Here is a 13673-nt window from a genome sequence, read left to right as displayed (position 1 = left end):
TTATGAGACAAAAAATTGGATGAGTTCTCTAGCTTATCATTCCAGGGGTGTGACTGTCACTATGGGAACAACAGGTCCTGTGTTCAAATCTCGGTAAGTCGGAGGAGCCGTAGACCGACCAGTGAGTGTTGGCTAGTTTGTAAAATTGATTTCAATGGGCTGTTTTCGACTCGACTATGCAAACTGGCAAAAGTGGCTCGTTGGTCTAGGGGTATGATTCTCGCTATAAGGTGCGAGAGGTCCCGGGTTAAAATCCCGGACGAGCCCAAGAACAAACAAGATGGTGCAGATTAGATCGAACACCTTTTAATGATACTTATTTGCTTTTGTAGGTCAGTTGAGGCCTTGAAATGTACTTAAATGTGGCTCGTTGGTCTAGGGGTATGATTCTCGCTTAGGGTGCGAGAGGTCCCGGGTTCAAATCCCGGACGAGCCCCTTCTATAAGGCTGGTATTCACTGACCCATTGTTTGTGGGTTTTCAGTCAGAATTTTCTACTTTCCAATGCAACCAAACTGACTTGCACTTTCCAACTATGAATAATCTCACCAAACATGATTGAGACAGTTCTTTCTATATTTACTGTTATACAAATGAAACTAGCAACGGTTTGTGAAGTCTGCTACCGACATTTTTCCAGGTGTTACATGCAGTTTTTTTGTAAAAGAAGCTCCCTTCTTGGCCAAAGTTTTGCTCTGCCCTCAATGACCTACCATGACCAGGAAGTGGCAAGAACCAAGCCCTGGCCATTCTTTCTCAAAGTACGTGTTAGCTTTGCGCAGTGGCAGTATTGTAGCCTATGAGGTCAATCCGAGGCGTGATTATTGCTAGTTGAAAACTTTACCCAATACCCCGCCTTGGCGACTTGAAATATAGTCGACTGTGGCAATTTTTGACAGTCTCTGAGGAGGCGTATTTTCATGTATAAGGTAAGCTTGTCAAAACACGTGACATTCCACCAGAAATAGAGCTACATACTTTGTACACAACTAGTTCAGATCAAAGTCATTGGTATGCACGTGCTAGAAGAAGTACACCAGAAGTAACTGATGACGACTTGCTCAAATGTTAATCCTTTTTTTCAGTTATGAGACAAAAAATTGGATGAGTTCTCTAGCTTATCATTCCAGGGGTGTGACTGTCACTATGGGAACAACAGGTCCTGTGTTCAAATCTCGGTAAGTCGGAGGAGCCGTAGACCGACCAGTGAGTGTTGGCTAGTTTGTAAAATTGATTTCAATGGGCTGTTTTCGACTCGACTATGCAAACTGGCAAAAGTGGCTCGTTGGTCTAGGGGTATGATTCTCGCTTTGGGTGCGAGAGGTCCCGGGTTCAAATCCCGGACGACCCCAAGAACAAGCAAAATGGTGCAGTTTAAATCGAACACCTTTTAATGATACTTAATTGCTTTTGTAGGTCAGTTGAGGCCTTGAAATGTATGTAAATGTGGCTCGTTGGTCTAGGGGTATGATTCTTGCTTAGGGTGTGAGAGGTCCCGGGTTCAAATCCCGGACGAGCCTTCTATAAGGCTGGTATTCACTGACCCATTGTTTGTGGGTTTTCAGTCAGAATTTTCTACTTTCCAATGCAACCAAACTGACTTGCACTTTCCAACTATGAATAATCTCACCAAACATGATTGAGACAGTTCTTTCTATATTTACTGTTATACAAATGAAACTAGCAACGGTTTGTGAAGTCTGCTACCGACATTTTTCCAGGTGTTACATGCAGTTTTTTTGTAAAAGAAGCTCCCTTCTTGGCCAAAGTTTTGCTCTGCCCTCAATGACCTACCATGACCAGGAAGTGGCAAGAACCAAGCCCTTCCCATTCTTTCTCAAAGTACGTGTTAGCTTTGCGCAGTGGCAGTATTGTAGCCTATGAGGTCAATCCGAGGCGCGATTATTGCTAGTTGAAAACTTTACCCAATACCCCGCCTTGGCAACTTGAAATATAGTCGACAGTGGCAATTTTTGACAGTCTCTGAGGAGGCGTATTTTCATGTATAAGGTAAGCTTGTCAAAACACGTGACATTCCACCAGAAATAGAGCTACATACTTTGTACACAACTAGTTCAGATCAAAGTCATTGGTATGCACGTGCTAGAAGAAGTACACCAGAAGTAACTGATGACGACTTGCTCAAATGTTAATCCTTTTTTCAGTTATGAGACAAAAAATTGGATGAGTTCTCTAGCTTATCATTCCAGGGGTGTGACTGTCACTATGGGAACAAGAGGTCCTGTGTTCAAATCTCGGTAAGTCGGAGGAGCCGTAGACCGACCAGTGAGTGTTGGCTAGTTTGTAAAATTGATTTCAATGGGCTGTTTTCGACTCGACTATGCAAACTGGCAAAAGTGGCTCGTTGGTCTAGGGGTATGATTCTCGCTTTGGGTGCGAGAGGTCCCGGGTTCAAATCCCGGACGAGCCCAAGAACAAGCAAAATGGTGCAGTTTAAATCGAACACCTTTTAATGATACTTAATTGCTTTTGTAGGTCAGTTGAGGCCTTGAATTGTACTTAAATGTGGCTCGTTGGTCTAGGGGTATGATTCTCGCTTAGGGTGCGAGAGGTCCCGGGTTCAAATCCCGGACGAGCCCCTTCTATAAGGCTGGTATTCACTGACCCATTGTTTGTGGGTTTTCAGTCAGAATTTTCTACTTTCCAATGCAACCAAACTGACTTGCACTTTCCAACTATGAATAATCTCACCAAACATGATTGAGACAGTTCTTTCTATATTTACTGTTATACAAATGAAACTAGCAACAGTTTGTCTCTCTTTACTGCAAGAAGATCAAATCTGCTGGGAACTATTGTTTTATTTTGTGGCGGCAAGGTTACGGGTTGAAAATTGATTATTCATCCCGCCTGGTCAAATCAAATCATCAAATCAATTTATTTTTGTAAGGCCCAAAATCACAACAACAGTTGCCTCTGAGGGCCACAGGGAGAAATGAATCAACAATGTCTGTGGTGGCGATGAAGTCAGACAATGTCTGTGGTGGCGAGGGACGATGTCCCAGGGTCCTCTGTCCTTAGACTCTCCTTCTCGGCCAGGAAAAACTACAAAAAAAACCTCTTTGGGAAAAAAGCGTAGAAACCTGGAGGAGTTCCAGTGAAGGAGAGATCCGACTCTCACAGACGGACAGACGGACACGAGGAGACTGGAGCTGGACCCACTCTTCAGGCAGAAGAGGGACCGTCTGAGGCGAACTGGACCCACTCTTCAGGCAGATGAGGGACCGTCGGAGTCGAGCAGGACCCACTCTTCAGGCAGATGAGGGACCGTCGGAGGCGAACTGGACCCACTCCTCAGGCAGATGAGGGACCGTGGGAGGCGAGCTGGACCCACTCTTCAGGCAGATGAGGGACCGACTGAGGCGAACTGGAGCCACTCTTCAGGCAGATGAGGGACCGTCCACATGGGGCAGGGACCACTGGTGAAGGCGTACTAAAAAGCAAAGATTTAAGTTGTACCCATGCATTTTGTTACTCTTTCAGTCAACAGGCTTTGAAGTCTGCTACCGACATTTTTCCAGGTGTTACATGCAGTTTTTTTGTAAAAGAAGCTCCCTTCTTGGCCAAAGTTTTGCTCTGCCCTCAATGACCTACCATGACCAGGAAGTGGCAAGAACCAAGCCCTGGCCATTCTTTCTCAAAGTACGTGTTAGCTTTGCGCAGTGGCAGTATTGTAGCCTATGAGGTCAATCCGAGGCGCGATTATTGCTAGTTGAAAACTTTACCCAATACCCCGCCTTGGCAACTTGAAATATAGTCGACTGTGGCAATTTTTGACAGTCTCTGAGGAGGCGTATTTTCATGTATAAGGTAAGCTTGTCAAAACACGTGACATTCCACCAGAAATAGAGCTACATACTTTGTACACAACTAGTTCAGATCAAAGTCATTGGTATGCACGTGCTAGAAGAAGTACACCAGAAGTAACTGATGACGACTTGCTCAAATGTTAATCCTTTTTTCAGTTATGAGACAAAAAATTGGATGAGTTCTCTAGCTTATCATTCCAGGGGTGTGACTGTCACTATGGGAACAAGAGGTCCTGTGTTCAAATCTCGGTAAGTCGGAGGAGCCGTAGACCGACCAGTGAGTGTTGGCTAGTTTGTAAAATTGATTTCAATGGGCTGTTTTCGACTCGACTATGCAAACTGGCAAAAGTGGCTCGTTGGTCTAGGGGTATGATTCTCGCTTTGGGTGCGAGAGGTCCCGGGTTCAAATCCCGGACGAGCCCAAGAACAAACAAGATGGTGCAGTTTAGATCGAACACCTTTTAATGATACTTTATTGCTTTTGTAGGTCAGTTGAGGCCTTGAAATGTACGAATGTGGCTCGTTGGTCTAGGGGTATGATTCTCGCTTAGGGTGCGAGAGGTCCCGGGTTCAAATCCCGGACGAGCCCCTTCTATAAAGCTGGTATTCACTGACCCGTTGTTTGTGGGTTTTCAGTCAGAATTTTCTACTTTCCAACGCAACCAAACTGACTTGCACTTTCCAACTATGAATAATCTCACCAAACATGATTGAGACAGTTCTTTCTATATTTACTGTTATACAAATGAAACTAGCAACGGTTTGTGAAGACTGCTACCGACATTTTTCCAGGTGTTACATGCAGTTTTTTTGTAAAAGAAGCTCCCTTCTTGGCCAAAGTTTTGCTCTGCCCTCAATGACCTACCATGACCAGGAAGTGGCAAGAACCAAGCCCTGGCCATTCTTTCTCAAAGTACGTGTTAGCTTTGCGCAGTGGCAGTATTGTAGCCTATGAGGTCAATCCGAGGCGCGATTATTGCTAGTTGAAAACTTTACCCAATACCCCGCCTTGGCGACTTGAAATATAGTCGACTGTGGCAATTTTTGACAGTCTCTGAGGAGGCTTATTTTCATGTATAAGGTAAGCTCGTCAAAACACGTGACATTCCACCAGAAATCGAGCTACATACTTTGTACACAACTAGTTCAGATCAAAGTCATTGGTATGCACGTGCTAGAAGAAGTACACCAGAAGTAACTGATGACGACTTGCTCAAATGTTAATCCTTTTTTCAGTTATGAGACAAAAAATTGGATGAGTTCTCTAGCTTATCATTCCAGGGGTGTGACTGTCACTATGGGAACAACAGGTCCTGTGTTCAAATCTCGGTAAGTCGGAGGAGCCGTAGACCGACCAGTGAGTGTTGGCTAGTTTGTAAAATTGATTTCAATGGGCTGTTTTCGACTCGACTATGCAAAAGTGGCTCGTTGGTCTAGGGGTATGATTCTCGCTATAAGGTGCGAGAGGTCCCGGGTTAAAATCCCGGACGAGCCCAAGAACAAACAAGATGGTGCAGATTAGATCGAACACCTTTTAATGATACTTATTTGCTTTTGTAGGTCAGTTGAGGCCTTGAAATGTACTTAAATGTGGCTCGTTGGTCTAGGGGTATGATTCTTGCTTAGGGTGTGAGAGGTCCCGGGTTCAAATCCCGGACGAGCCTTCTATAAGGCTGGTATTCACTGACCCATTGTTTGTGGGTTTTCAGTCAGAATTTTCTACTTTCCAATGCAACCAAACTGACTTGCACTTTCCAACTATGAATAATCTCACCAAACATGATTGAGACAGTTCTTTCTATATTTACTGTTATACAAATGAAACTAGCAACGGTTTGTGAAGTCTGCTACCGACATTTTTCCAGGTGTTACATGCAGTTTTTTTGTAAAAGAAGCTCCCTTCTTGGCCAAAGTTTTGCTCTGCCCTCAATGACCTACCATGACCAGGAAGTGGCAAGAACCAAGCCCTTCCCATTCTTTCTCAAAGTACGTGTTAGCTTTGCGCAGTGGCAGTATTGTAGCCTATGAGGTCAATCCGAGGCGCGATTATTGCTAGTTGAAAACTTTACCCAATACCCCGCCTTGGCGACTTGAAATATAGTCGACAGTGGCAATTTTTGACAGTCTCTGAGGAGGCGTATTTTCATGTATAAGGTAAGCTTGTCAAAACACGTGACATTCCACCAGAAATAGAGCTACATACTTTGTACACAACTAGTTCAGATCAAAGTCATTGGTATGCACGTGCTAGAAGAAGTACACCAGAAGTAACTGATGACGACTTGCTCAAATGTTAATCCTTTTTTCAGTTATGAGACAAAAAATTGGATGAGTTCTCTAGCTTATCATTCCAGGGGTGTGACTGTCACTATGGGAACAACAGGTCCTGTGTTCAAATCTCGGTAAGTCGGAGGAGCCGTAGACCGACCAGTGAGTGTTGGCTAGTTTGTAAAATTGATTTCAATGGGCTGTTTTCGACTCGACTATGCAAAAGTGGCTCGTTGGTCTAGGGGTATGATTCTCGCTATAAGGTGCGAGAGGTCCCGGGTTAAAATCCCGGACGAGCCCAAGAACAAACAAGATGGTGCAGATTAGATCGAACACCTTTTAATGATACTTATTTGCTTTTGTAGGTCAGTTGAGGCCTTGAAATGTACTTAAATGTGGCTCGTTGGTCTAGGGGTATGATTCTTGCTTAGGGTGTGAGAGGTCCCGGGTTCAAATCCCGGACGAGCCTTCTATAAGGCTGGTATTCACTGACCCATTGTTTGTGGGTTTTCAGTCAGAATTTTCTACTTTCCAATGCAACCAAACTGACTTGCACTTTCCAACTATGAATAATCTCACCAAACATGATTGAGACAGTTCTTTCTATATTTACTGTTATACAAATGAAACTAGCAACGGTTTGTGAAGTCTGCTACCGACATTTTTCCAGGTGTTACATGCAGTTTTTTTGTAAAAGAAGCTCCCTTCTTGGCCAAAGTTTTGCTCTGCCCTCAATGACCTACCATGACCAGGAAGTGGCAAGAACCAAGCCCTTCCCATTCTTTCTCAAAGTACGTGTTAGCTTTGCGCAGTGGCAGTATTGTAGCCTATGAGGTCAATCCGAGGCGCGATTATTGCTAGTTGAAAACTTTACCCAATACCCCGCCTTGGCAACTTGAAATATAGTCGACAGTGGCAATTTTTGACAGTCTCTGAGGAGGCGTATTTTCATGTATAAGGTAAGCTTGTCAAAACACGTGACATTCCACCAGAAATAGAGCTACATACTTTGTACACAACTAGTTCAGATCAAAGTCATTGGTATGCACGTGCTAGAAGAAGTACACCAGAAGTAACTGATGACGACTTGCTCAAATGTTAATCCTTTTTTCAGTTATGAGACAAAAAATTGGATGAGTTCTCTAGCTTATCATTCCAGGGGTGTGACTGTCACTATGGGAACAAGAGGTCCTGTGTTCAAATCTCGGTAAGTCGGAGGAGCCGTAGACCGACCAGTGAGTGTTGGCTAGTTTGTAAAATTGATTTCAATGGGCTGTTTTCGACTCGACTATGCAAACTGGCAAAAGTGGCTCGTTGGTCTAGGGGTATGATTCTCGCTTAGGGTGCGAGAGGTCCCGGGTTCAAATCCCGGACGAGCCCCTTCTATAAAGCTGGTATTCACTGACCCATTGTTTGTAGGTTTTCAGTCAGAATTTTCTACTTTCCAATGCAACCAAACTGACTTGCACTTTCCAACTATGAATAATCTCACCAAACATGATTGAGACAGTTCTTTCTATATTTACTGTTATACAAATGAAACTAGCAACGGTTTGTGAAGACTGCTACCGACATTTTTCCAGGTGTTACATGCAGTTTTTTTGTAAAAGAAGCTCCCTTCTTGGCCAAAGTTTTGCTCTGCCCTCAATGACCTACCATGACCAGGAAGTGGCAAGAACCAAGCCCTGGCCATTCTTTCTCAAAGTACGTGTTAGCTTTGCGCAGTGGCAGTATTGTAGCCTATGAGGTCAATCCGAGGCGTGATTATTGCTAGTTGAAAACTTTACCCAATACCCCGCCTTGGCGACTTGAAATATAGTCGACTGTGGCAATTTTTGACAGTCTCTGAGGAGGCGTATTTTCATGTATAAGGTAAGCTCGTCAAAACACGTGACATTCCACCAGAAATAGAGCTACATACTTTGTACACAACTAGTTCAGATCAAAGTCATTGGTATGCACGTGCTAGAAAAAGTACACCAGAAGTAACTGATGACGACTTGCTCAAATGTTAATCCTTTTTTCAGTTATGAGACAAATAAATGGATGAGTTCTCTAGCTTATCATTCCAGGGGTGTGACTGTCACTATGGGAACAACAGGTCCTGTGTTCAAATCTCGGTAAGTCGGAGGAGCCGTAGACCGACCAGTGAGTGTTGGCTAGTTTGTAAAATTGATTTCAATGGGCTGTTTTCAACTCGACTATGCAAACTGGCAAAAGTGGCTCGTTGGTCTAGGGGTATGATTCTCGCTTTGGGTGCGAGAGGTCCCGGGTTAAAATCCCGGACGAGCCCAAGAACAAGCAAAATGGTGCAGTTTAAATCGAACACCTTTTGATGATACTTAATTGCTTTTGTAGGTCAGTTGAGGCCTTGAAATGTACTTAAATGTGGCTCGTTGGTCTAGGGGTATGATTCTCGCTTAGGGTGCGAGAGGTCCCGGGTTCAAATCCCGGACGAGCCCCTTCTATAAGGCTGGTATTCACTGACCCATTGTTTGTGAGTTTTCAGTTAGAATTTTCTACTTTCCAATGCAACCAAACTGACTTGCACTTTCCAACTATGAATAATCTCACCAAACATGATTGAGACAGTTCTTTCTATATTTACTGTTATACAAATGAAACTAGCAACAGTTTGTCTCTCTTTACTGCAAGAAGATCAAATCTGCTGGGAACTATTGTTTTATTTTGTGGCGGCAAGGTTACGGGTTGAAAATTGATTATTCATCCCGCCTGGTGAAGGCGTACTAAAAAGCAAAGATTTAAGTTGTACCCATGCATTTTGTTACTCTTTCAGTCAACAGGCTTTGAAGTCTGCTACCGACATTTTTCCAGGTGTTACATGCAGTTTTTTTGTAAAAGAAGCTCCCTTCTTGGCCAAAGTTTTGCTCTGCCCTCAATGACCTACCATGACCAGGAAGTGGCAAGAACCAAGCCCTGGCCATTCTTTCTCAAAGTACATGTTAGCTTTGAGCAGTGGCAGTATTGTAGCCTATGAGGTCAATCCGAGGCGCGATTATTGCTAGTTGAAAACTTTACCCAATACCCCGCCTTGGCAACTTGAAATATAGTCGACTGTGGCAATTTTTGACAGTCTCTGAGGAGGCGTATTTTCATGTATAAGGTAAGCTTGTCAAAACACGTGACATTCCACCAGAAATAGAGCTACATACTTTGTACACAACTAGTTCAGATCAAAGTCATTGGTATGCACGTGCTAGAAGAAGTACACCAGAAGTAACTGATGACGACTTGCTCAAATGTTAATCCTTTTTTCAGTTATGAGACAAAAAATTGGATGAGTTCTCTAGCTTATCATTCCAGGGGTGTGACTGTCACTATGGGAACAAGAGGTCCTGTGTTCAAATCTCGGTAAGTCGGAGGAGCCGTAGACCGACCAGTGAGTGTTGGCTAGTTTGTAAAATTGATTTCAATGGGCTGTTTTCGACTCGACTATGCAAACTGGCAAAAGTGGCTCGTTGGTCTAGGGGTATGATTCTCGCTTAGGGTGCGAGAGGTCCCGGGTTCAAATCCCGGACGAGCCCCTTCTATAAAGCTGGTATTCACTGACCCATTGTTTGTGGGTTTTCAGTCAGAATTTTCTACTTTCCAATGCAACCAAACTGACTTGCACTTTCCAACTATGAATAATCTCACCAAACATGATTGAGACAGTTCTTTCTATATTTACTGTTATACAAATGAAACTAGCAACGGTTTGTGAAGACTGCTACCGACATTTTTCCAGGTGTTACATGCAGTTTTTTTGTAAAAGAAGCTCCCTTCTTGGCCAAAGTTTTGCTCTGCCCTCAATGACCTACCATGACCAGGAAGTGGCAAGAACCAAGCCCTGGCCATTCTTTCTCAAAGTACGTGTTAGCTTTGCGCAGTGGCAGTATTGTAGCCTATGAGGTCAATCCGAGGCGTGATTATTGCTAGTTGAAAACTTTACCCAATACCCCGCCTTGGCGACTTGAAATATAGTCGACTGTGGCAATTTTTGACAGTCTCTGAGGAGGCGTATTTTCATGTATAAGGTAAGCTCGTCAAAACACGTGACATTCCACCAGAAATAGAGCTACATACTTTGTACACAACTAGTTCAGATCAAAGTCATAGGTATGCACGTGCTAGAAAAAGTACACCAGAAGTAACTGATGACGACTTGCTCAAATGTTAATCCTTTTTTCAGTTATGAGACAAATAAATGGATGAGTTCTCTAGCTTATCATTCCAGGGGTGTGACTGTCACTATGGGAACAACAGGTCCTGTGTTCAAATCTCGGTAAGTCGGAGGAGCCGTAGACCGACCAGTGAGTGTTGGCTAGTTTGTAAAATTGATTTCAATGGGCTGTTTTCAACTCGACTATGCAAACTGGCAAAAGTGGCTCGTTGGTCTAGGGGTATGATTCTCGCTTTGGGTGCGAGAGGTCCCGGGTTAAAATCCCGGACGAGCCCAAGAACAAGCAAAATGGTGCAGTTTAAATCGAACACCTTTTGATGATACTTAATTGCTTTTGTAGGTCAGTTGAGGCCTTGAAATGTACTTAAATGTGGCTCGTTGGTCTAGGGGTATGATTCTCGCTTAGGGTGCGAGAGGTCCCGGGTTCAAATCCCGGACGAGCCCCTTCTATAAGGCTGGTATTCACTGACCCATTGTTTGTGAGTTTTCAGTTAGAATTTTCTACTTTCCAATGCAACCAAACTGACTTGCACTTTCCAACTATGAATAATCTCACCAAACATGATTGAGACAGTTCTTTCTATATTTACTGTTATACAAATGAAACTAGCAACAGTTTGTCTCTCTTTACTGCAAGAAGATCAAATCTGCTGGGAACTACTGTTTTATTTTGTGGCGGCAAGGTTACGGGTTGAAAATTGATTATTCATCCCGCCTGGTGAAGGCGTACTAAAAAGCAAAGATTTAAGTTGTACCCATGCATTTTGTTACTCTTTCAGTCAACAGGCTTTGAAGTCTGCTACCGACATTTTTCCAGGTGTTACATGCAGTTTTTTTGTAAAAGAAGCTCCCTTCTTGGCCAAAGTTTTGCTCTGCCCTCAATGACCTACCATGACCAGGAAGTGGCAAGAACCAAGCCCTGGCCATTCTTTCTCAAAGTACATGTTAGCTTTGAGCAGTGGCAGTATTGTAGCCTATGAGGTCAATCCGAGGCGCGATTATTGCTAGTTGAAAACTTTACCCAATACCCCGCCTTGGCAACTTGAAATATAGTCGACTGTGGCAATTTTTGACAGTCTCTGAGGAGGCGTATTTTCATGTATAAGGTAAGCTTGTCAAAACACGTGACATTCCACCAGAAATAGAGCTACATACTTTGTACACAACTAGTTCAGATCAAAGTCATTGGTATGCACGTGCTAGAAGAAGTACACCAGAAGTAACTGATGACGACTTGCTCAAATGTTAATCCTTTTTTCAGTTATGAGACAAAAAATTGGATGAGTTCTCTAGCTTATCATTCCAGGGGTGTGACTGTCACTATGGGAACAAGAGGTCCTGTGTTCAAATCTCGGTAAGTCAGAGGAGCCGTAGACCGACCAGTGAGTGTTGGCTAGTTTGTAAAATTGATTTCAATGGGCTGTTTTCGACTCGACCATGCAAACTGGCAAAAGTGGCTCGTTGGTCTAGGGGTATGATTCTCGCTTTGGGTGCGAGAGGTCCCGGGTTCACATCCCGGACGAGTCCAAGAACAAACAAGATGGTGCAGTTTAGATTGAACACCTTTTAATGATACTTTATTGCTTTTGTAGGTCAGTTGAGGCCTTGAAATGTACGAATGTAGCTCGTTGGTCTAGGGGTATGATTCTCGCTTAGGGTGCGAGAGGTCCCGGGTTCAAATCCCGGACGAGCCCCTTCTATAAAGCTGGTATTCACTGACCCATTGTTTGTGGGTTTTCAGTCAGAATTTTCTACTTTCCAATGCAACCAAACTGACTTGCACTTTCCAACTATGAATAATCTCACCAAACATGATTGAGACAGTTCTTTCTATATTTACTGTTATACAAATGAAACTAGCAACGGTTTGTGAAGACTGCTACCGACATTTTTCCAGGTGTTACATGCAGTTTTTTTGTAAAAGAAGCTCCCTTCTTGGCCAAAGTTTTGCTCTGCCCTCAATGACCTACCATGACCAGGAAGTGGCAAGAACCAAGCCCTGGCCATTCTTTCTCAAAGTACGTGTTAGCTTTGCGCAGTGGCAGTATTGTAGCCTATGAGGTCAATCCGAGGCGCGATTATTGCTAGTTGAAAACTTTACCCAATACCCCGCCTTGGCGACTTGAAATATAGTCGACTGTGGCAATTTTTGACAGTCTCTGAGGAGGCTTATTTTCATGTATAAGGTAAGCTCGTCAAAACACGTGACATTCCACCAGAAATCGAGCTACATACTTTGTACACAACTAGTTCAGATCAAAGTCATTGGTATGCACGTGCTAGAAGAAGTACACCAGAAGTAACTGATGACGACTTGCTCAAATGTTAATCCTTTTTTCAGTTATGAGACAAAAAATTGGATGAGTTCTCTAGCTTATCATTCCAGGGGTGTGACTGTCACTATGGGAACAACAGGTCCTGTGTTCAAATCTCGGTAAGTCGGAGGAGCCGTAGACCGACCAGTGAGTGTTGGCTAGTTTGTAAAATTGATTTCAATGGGCTGTTTTCGACTCGACTATGCACACTGGCAAAAGTGGCTCGTTGGTCTAGGGGTATGATTCTCGCTTTGGGTGCGAGAAGTCCCGGGTTCAAATCCCGGACGAGTCCAAGAACAAGCAAAATGGTGCAGTTTAAATCGAACACCTTTTAATGATACTTCATAGCTTTTGTAGGTCAGTTGAGGCCTTGAAATGTACTTAAATGTGGCTCGTTGGTCTAGGGGTATGATTCTCGCTTAGGGTGCGAGAGGTCCCGGGTTCAAATCCCGGACGAGCCCCTTCTATAAGGCTGGTATTCACTGACCCATTGTTTGTGGGTTTTCAGTCAGAATTTTCTACTTTCCAATGCAACCAAACTGACTTGCACTTTCCAACTATGAATAATCTCACCAAACATGATTGAGACAGTTCTTTCTATATTTACTGTTATACAAATGAAACTAGCAACGGTTTGTGAAGACTGCTACCGACATTTTTCCAGGTGTTACATGCAGTTTTTTTGTAAAAGAAGCTCCCTTCTTGGCCAAAGTTTTGCTCTGCCCTCAATGACCTACCATGACCAGGAAGTGGCAAGAACCAAGCCCTGGCCATTCTTTCTCAAAGTACGTGTTAGCTTTGAGCAGTGGCAGTATTGTAGCCTATGAGGTCAATCCGAGGCGCGATTATTGCTAGTTGAAAACTTTACCCAATACCCCGCCTTGGCAACTTGAAATATAGTCGACTGTGGCAATTTTTGACAGTCTCTGAGGAGGCGTATTTTCATGTATAAGGTAAGCTTGTCAAAACACGTGACATTCCACCAGAAATAGAGCTACATACTTTGTACACAACTAGTTCAGATCAAAGTCATTGGTATGCACGTGCTAGAAGAAGTACACCAGAAGTAACTGATGAC

General features: G+C 43.6%; 31 non-coding genes across 31 annotated transcripts; all 31 read left to right on the top strand.

The window, feature by feature from the left end:
• Window positions 1-364: 364 nt before the first annotated feature.
• trnap-agg (transfer RNA proline (anticodon AGG)) lies at window positions 365-436 on the top strand. The gene has a single exon. It is a non-coding gene; the product is annotated as a tRNA-Pro (tRNA).
• A 333-nt stretch (window positions 437-769) lies between these two features.
• On the top strand, window positions 770-910 carry LOC140366396 (U4 spliceosomal RNA). Its single transcript, XR_011927946.1, has one exon. It is a non-coding gene; the product is annotated as a U4 spliceosomal RNA (small nuclear RNA).
• A 368-nt stretch (window positions 911-1278) lies between these two features.
• Window positions 1279-1350, top strand: trnap-ugg (transfer RNA proline (anticodon UGG)). The gene has a single exon. It is a non-coding gene; the product is annotated as a tRNA-Pro (tRNA).
• Window positions 1351-1447: 97 nt separating this feature from the next.
• Window positions 1448-1519, top strand: trnap-agg (transfer RNA proline (anticodon AGG)). Its single transcript has one exon. It is a non-coding gene; the product is annotated as a tRNA-Pro (tRNA).
• A 331-nt stretch (window positions 1520-1850) lies between these two features.
• On the top strand, window positions 1851-1991 carry LOC140366378 (U4 spliceosomal RNA). Its single transcript, XR_011927929.1, has one exon. It is a non-coding gene; the product is annotated as a U4 spliceosomal RNA (small nuclear RNA).
• A 367-nt stretch (window positions 1992-2358) lies between these two features.
• trnap-ugg (transfer RNA proline (anticodon UGG)) lies at window positions 2359-2430 on the top strand. The gene has a single exon. It is a non-coding gene; the product is annotated as a tRNA-Pro (tRNA).
• A 97-nt stretch (window positions 2431-2527) lies between these two features.
• trnap-agg (transfer RNA proline (anticodon AGG)) lies at window positions 2528-2599 on the top strand. Its single transcript has one exon. It is a non-coding gene; the product is annotated as a tRNA-Pro (tRNA).
• Window positions 2600-3671: 1072 nt separating this feature from the next.
• Window positions 3672-3812, top strand: LOC140366426 (U4 spliceosomal RNA). Its single transcript, XR_011927976.1, has one exon. It is a non-coding gene; the product is annotated as a U4 spliceosomal RNA (small nuclear RNA).
• Window positions 3813-4179: 367 nt separating this feature from the next.
• On the top strand, window positions 4180-4251 carry trnap-ugg (transfer RNA proline (anticodon UGG)). Its single transcript has one exon. It is a non-coding gene; the product is annotated as a tRNA-Pro (tRNA).
• A 95-nt stretch (window positions 4252-4346) lies between these two features.
• Window positions 4347-4418, top strand: trnap-agg (transfer RNA proline (anticodon AGG)). The gene has a single exon. It is a non-coding gene; the product is annotated as a tRNA-Pro (tRNA).
• Window positions 4419-4751: 333 nt separating this feature from the next.
• LOC140366339 (U4 spliceosomal RNA) lies at window positions 4752-4892 on the top strand. The gene has a single exon (XR_011927893.1). It is a non-coding gene; the product is annotated as a U4 spliceosomal RNA (small nuclear RNA).
• Window positions 4893-5421: 529 nt separating this feature from the next.
• Window positions 5422-5493, top strand: trnap-agg (transfer RNA proline (anticodon AGG)). Its single transcript has one exon. It is a non-coding gene; the product is annotated as a tRNA-Pro (tRNA).
• A 331-nt stretch (window positions 5494-5824) lies between these two features.
• Window positions 5825-5965, top strand: LOC140366511 (U4 spliceosomal RNA). The gene has a single exon (XR_011928058.1). It is a non-coding gene; the product is annotated as a U4 spliceosomal RNA (small nuclear RNA).
• A 529-nt stretch (window positions 5966-6494) lies between these two features.
• On the top strand, window positions 6495-6566 carry trnap-agg (transfer RNA proline (anticodon AGG)). Its single transcript has one exon. It is a non-coding gene; the product is annotated as a tRNA-Pro (tRNA).
• Window positions 6567-6897: 331 nt separating this feature from the next.
• Window positions 6898-7038, top strand: LOC140366377 (U4 spliceosomal RNA). The gene has a single exon (XR_011927928.1). It is a non-coding gene; the product is annotated as a U4 spliceosomal RNA (small nuclear RNA).
• A 367-nt stretch (window positions 7039-7405) lies between these two features.
• On the top strand, window positions 7406-7477 carry trnap-agg (transfer RNA proline (anticodon AGG)). Its single transcript has one exon. It is a non-coding gene; the product is annotated as a tRNA-Pro (tRNA).
• A 333-nt stretch (window positions 7478-7810) lies between these two features.
• LOC140366395 (U4 spliceosomal RNA) lies at window positions 7811-7951 on the top strand. The gene has a single exon (XR_011927945.1). It is a non-coding gene; the product is annotated as a U4 spliceosomal RNA (small nuclear RNA).
• Window positions 7952-8318: 367 nt separating this feature from the next.
• Window positions 8319-8390, top strand: trnap-ugg (transfer RNA proline (anticodon UGG)). Its single transcript has one exon. It is a non-coding gene; the product is annotated as a tRNA-Pro (tRNA).
• Window positions 8391-8487: 97 nt separating this feature from the next.
• trnap-agg (transfer RNA proline (anticodon AGG)) lies at window positions 8488-8559 on the top strand. The gene has a single exon. It is a non-coding gene; the product is annotated as a tRNA-Pro (tRNA).
• A 503-nt stretch (window positions 8560-9062) lies between these two features.
• LOC140366462 (U4 spliceosomal RNA) lies at window positions 9063-9203 on the top strand. The gene has a single exon (XR_011928012.1). It is a non-coding gene; the product is annotated as a U4 spliceosomal RNA (small nuclear RNA).
• Window positions 9204-9570: 367 nt separating this feature from the next.
• trnap-agg (transfer RNA proline (anticodon AGG)) lies at window positions 9571-9642 on the top strand. The gene has a single exon. It is a non-coding gene; the product is annotated as a tRNA-Pro (tRNA).
• A 333-nt stretch (window positions 9643-9975) lies between these two features.
• Window positions 9976-10116, top strand: LOC140366394 (U4 spliceosomal RNA). Its single transcript, XR_011927944.1, has one exon. It is a non-coding gene; the product is annotated as a U4 spliceosomal RNA (small nuclear RNA).
• A 367-nt stretch (window positions 10117-10483) lies between these two features.
• Window positions 10484-10555, top strand: trnap-ugg (transfer RNA proline (anticodon UGG)). Its single transcript has one exon. It is a non-coding gene; the product is annotated as a tRNA-Pro (tRNA).
• A 97-nt stretch (window positions 10556-10652) lies between these two features.
• On the top strand, window positions 10653-10724 carry trnap-agg (transfer RNA proline (anticodon AGG)). The gene has a single exon. It is a non-coding gene; the product is annotated as a tRNA-Pro (tRNA).
• Window positions 10725-11227: 503 nt separating this feature from the next.
• On the top strand, window positions 11228-11368 carry LOC140366461 (U4 spliceosomal RNA). Its single transcript, XR_011928011.1, has one exon. It is a non-coding gene; the product is annotated as a U4 spliceosomal RNA (small nuclear RNA).
• A 367-nt stretch (window positions 11369-11735) lies between these two features.
• trnap-ugg (transfer RNA proline (anticodon UGG)) lies at window positions 11736-11807 on the top strand. The gene has a single exon. It is a non-coding gene; the product is annotated as a tRNA-Pro (tRNA).
• A 95-nt stretch (window positions 11808-11902) lies between these two features.
• On the top strand, window positions 11903-11974 carry trnap-agg (transfer RNA proline (anticodon AGG)). Its single transcript has one exon. It is a non-coding gene; the product is annotated as a tRNA-Pro (tRNA).
• Window positions 11975-12307: 333 nt separating this feature from the next.
• Window positions 12308-12448, top strand: LOC140366338 (U4 spliceosomal RNA). The gene has a single exon (XR_011927892.1). It is a non-coding gene; the product is annotated as a U4 spliceosomal RNA (small nuclear RNA).
• Window positions 12449-12815: 367 nt separating this feature from the next.
• trnap-ugg (transfer RNA proline (anticodon UGG)) lies at window positions 12816-12887 on the top strand. Its single transcript has one exon. It is a non-coding gene; the product is annotated as a tRNA-Pro (tRNA).
• A 97-nt stretch (window positions 12888-12984) lies between these two features.
• trnap-agg (transfer RNA proline (anticodon AGG)) lies at window positions 12985-13056 on the top strand. Its single transcript has one exon. It is a non-coding gene; the product is annotated as a tRNA-Pro (tRNA).
• Window positions 13057-13389: 333 nt separating this feature from the next.
• LOC140366459 (U4 spliceosomal RNA) lies at window positions 13390-13530 on the top strand. The gene has a single exon (XR_011928009.1). It is a non-coding gene; the product is annotated as a U4 spliceosomal RNA (small nuclear RNA).
• Window positions 13531-13673: the final 143 nt, after the last annotated feature.

Source organism: Eucyclogobius newberryi, unplaced genomic scaffold (genome assembly GCF_026437365.1).
Source record: "Eucyclogobius newberryi isolate DKJ021-1_F unplaced genomic scaffold, fEucNew1.0.hap1 SCAF_19, whole genome shotgun sequence".
NCBI classification, from domain to species: Eukaryota; Metazoa; Chordata; class Actinopteri; order Gobiiformes; family Gobiidae; genus Eucyclogobius; species Eucyclogobius newberryi.
The sequence above is the reverse complement of the archived record's forward strand: the minus strand, read 5'-3'. Positions and strand labels throughout refer to the sequence as shown.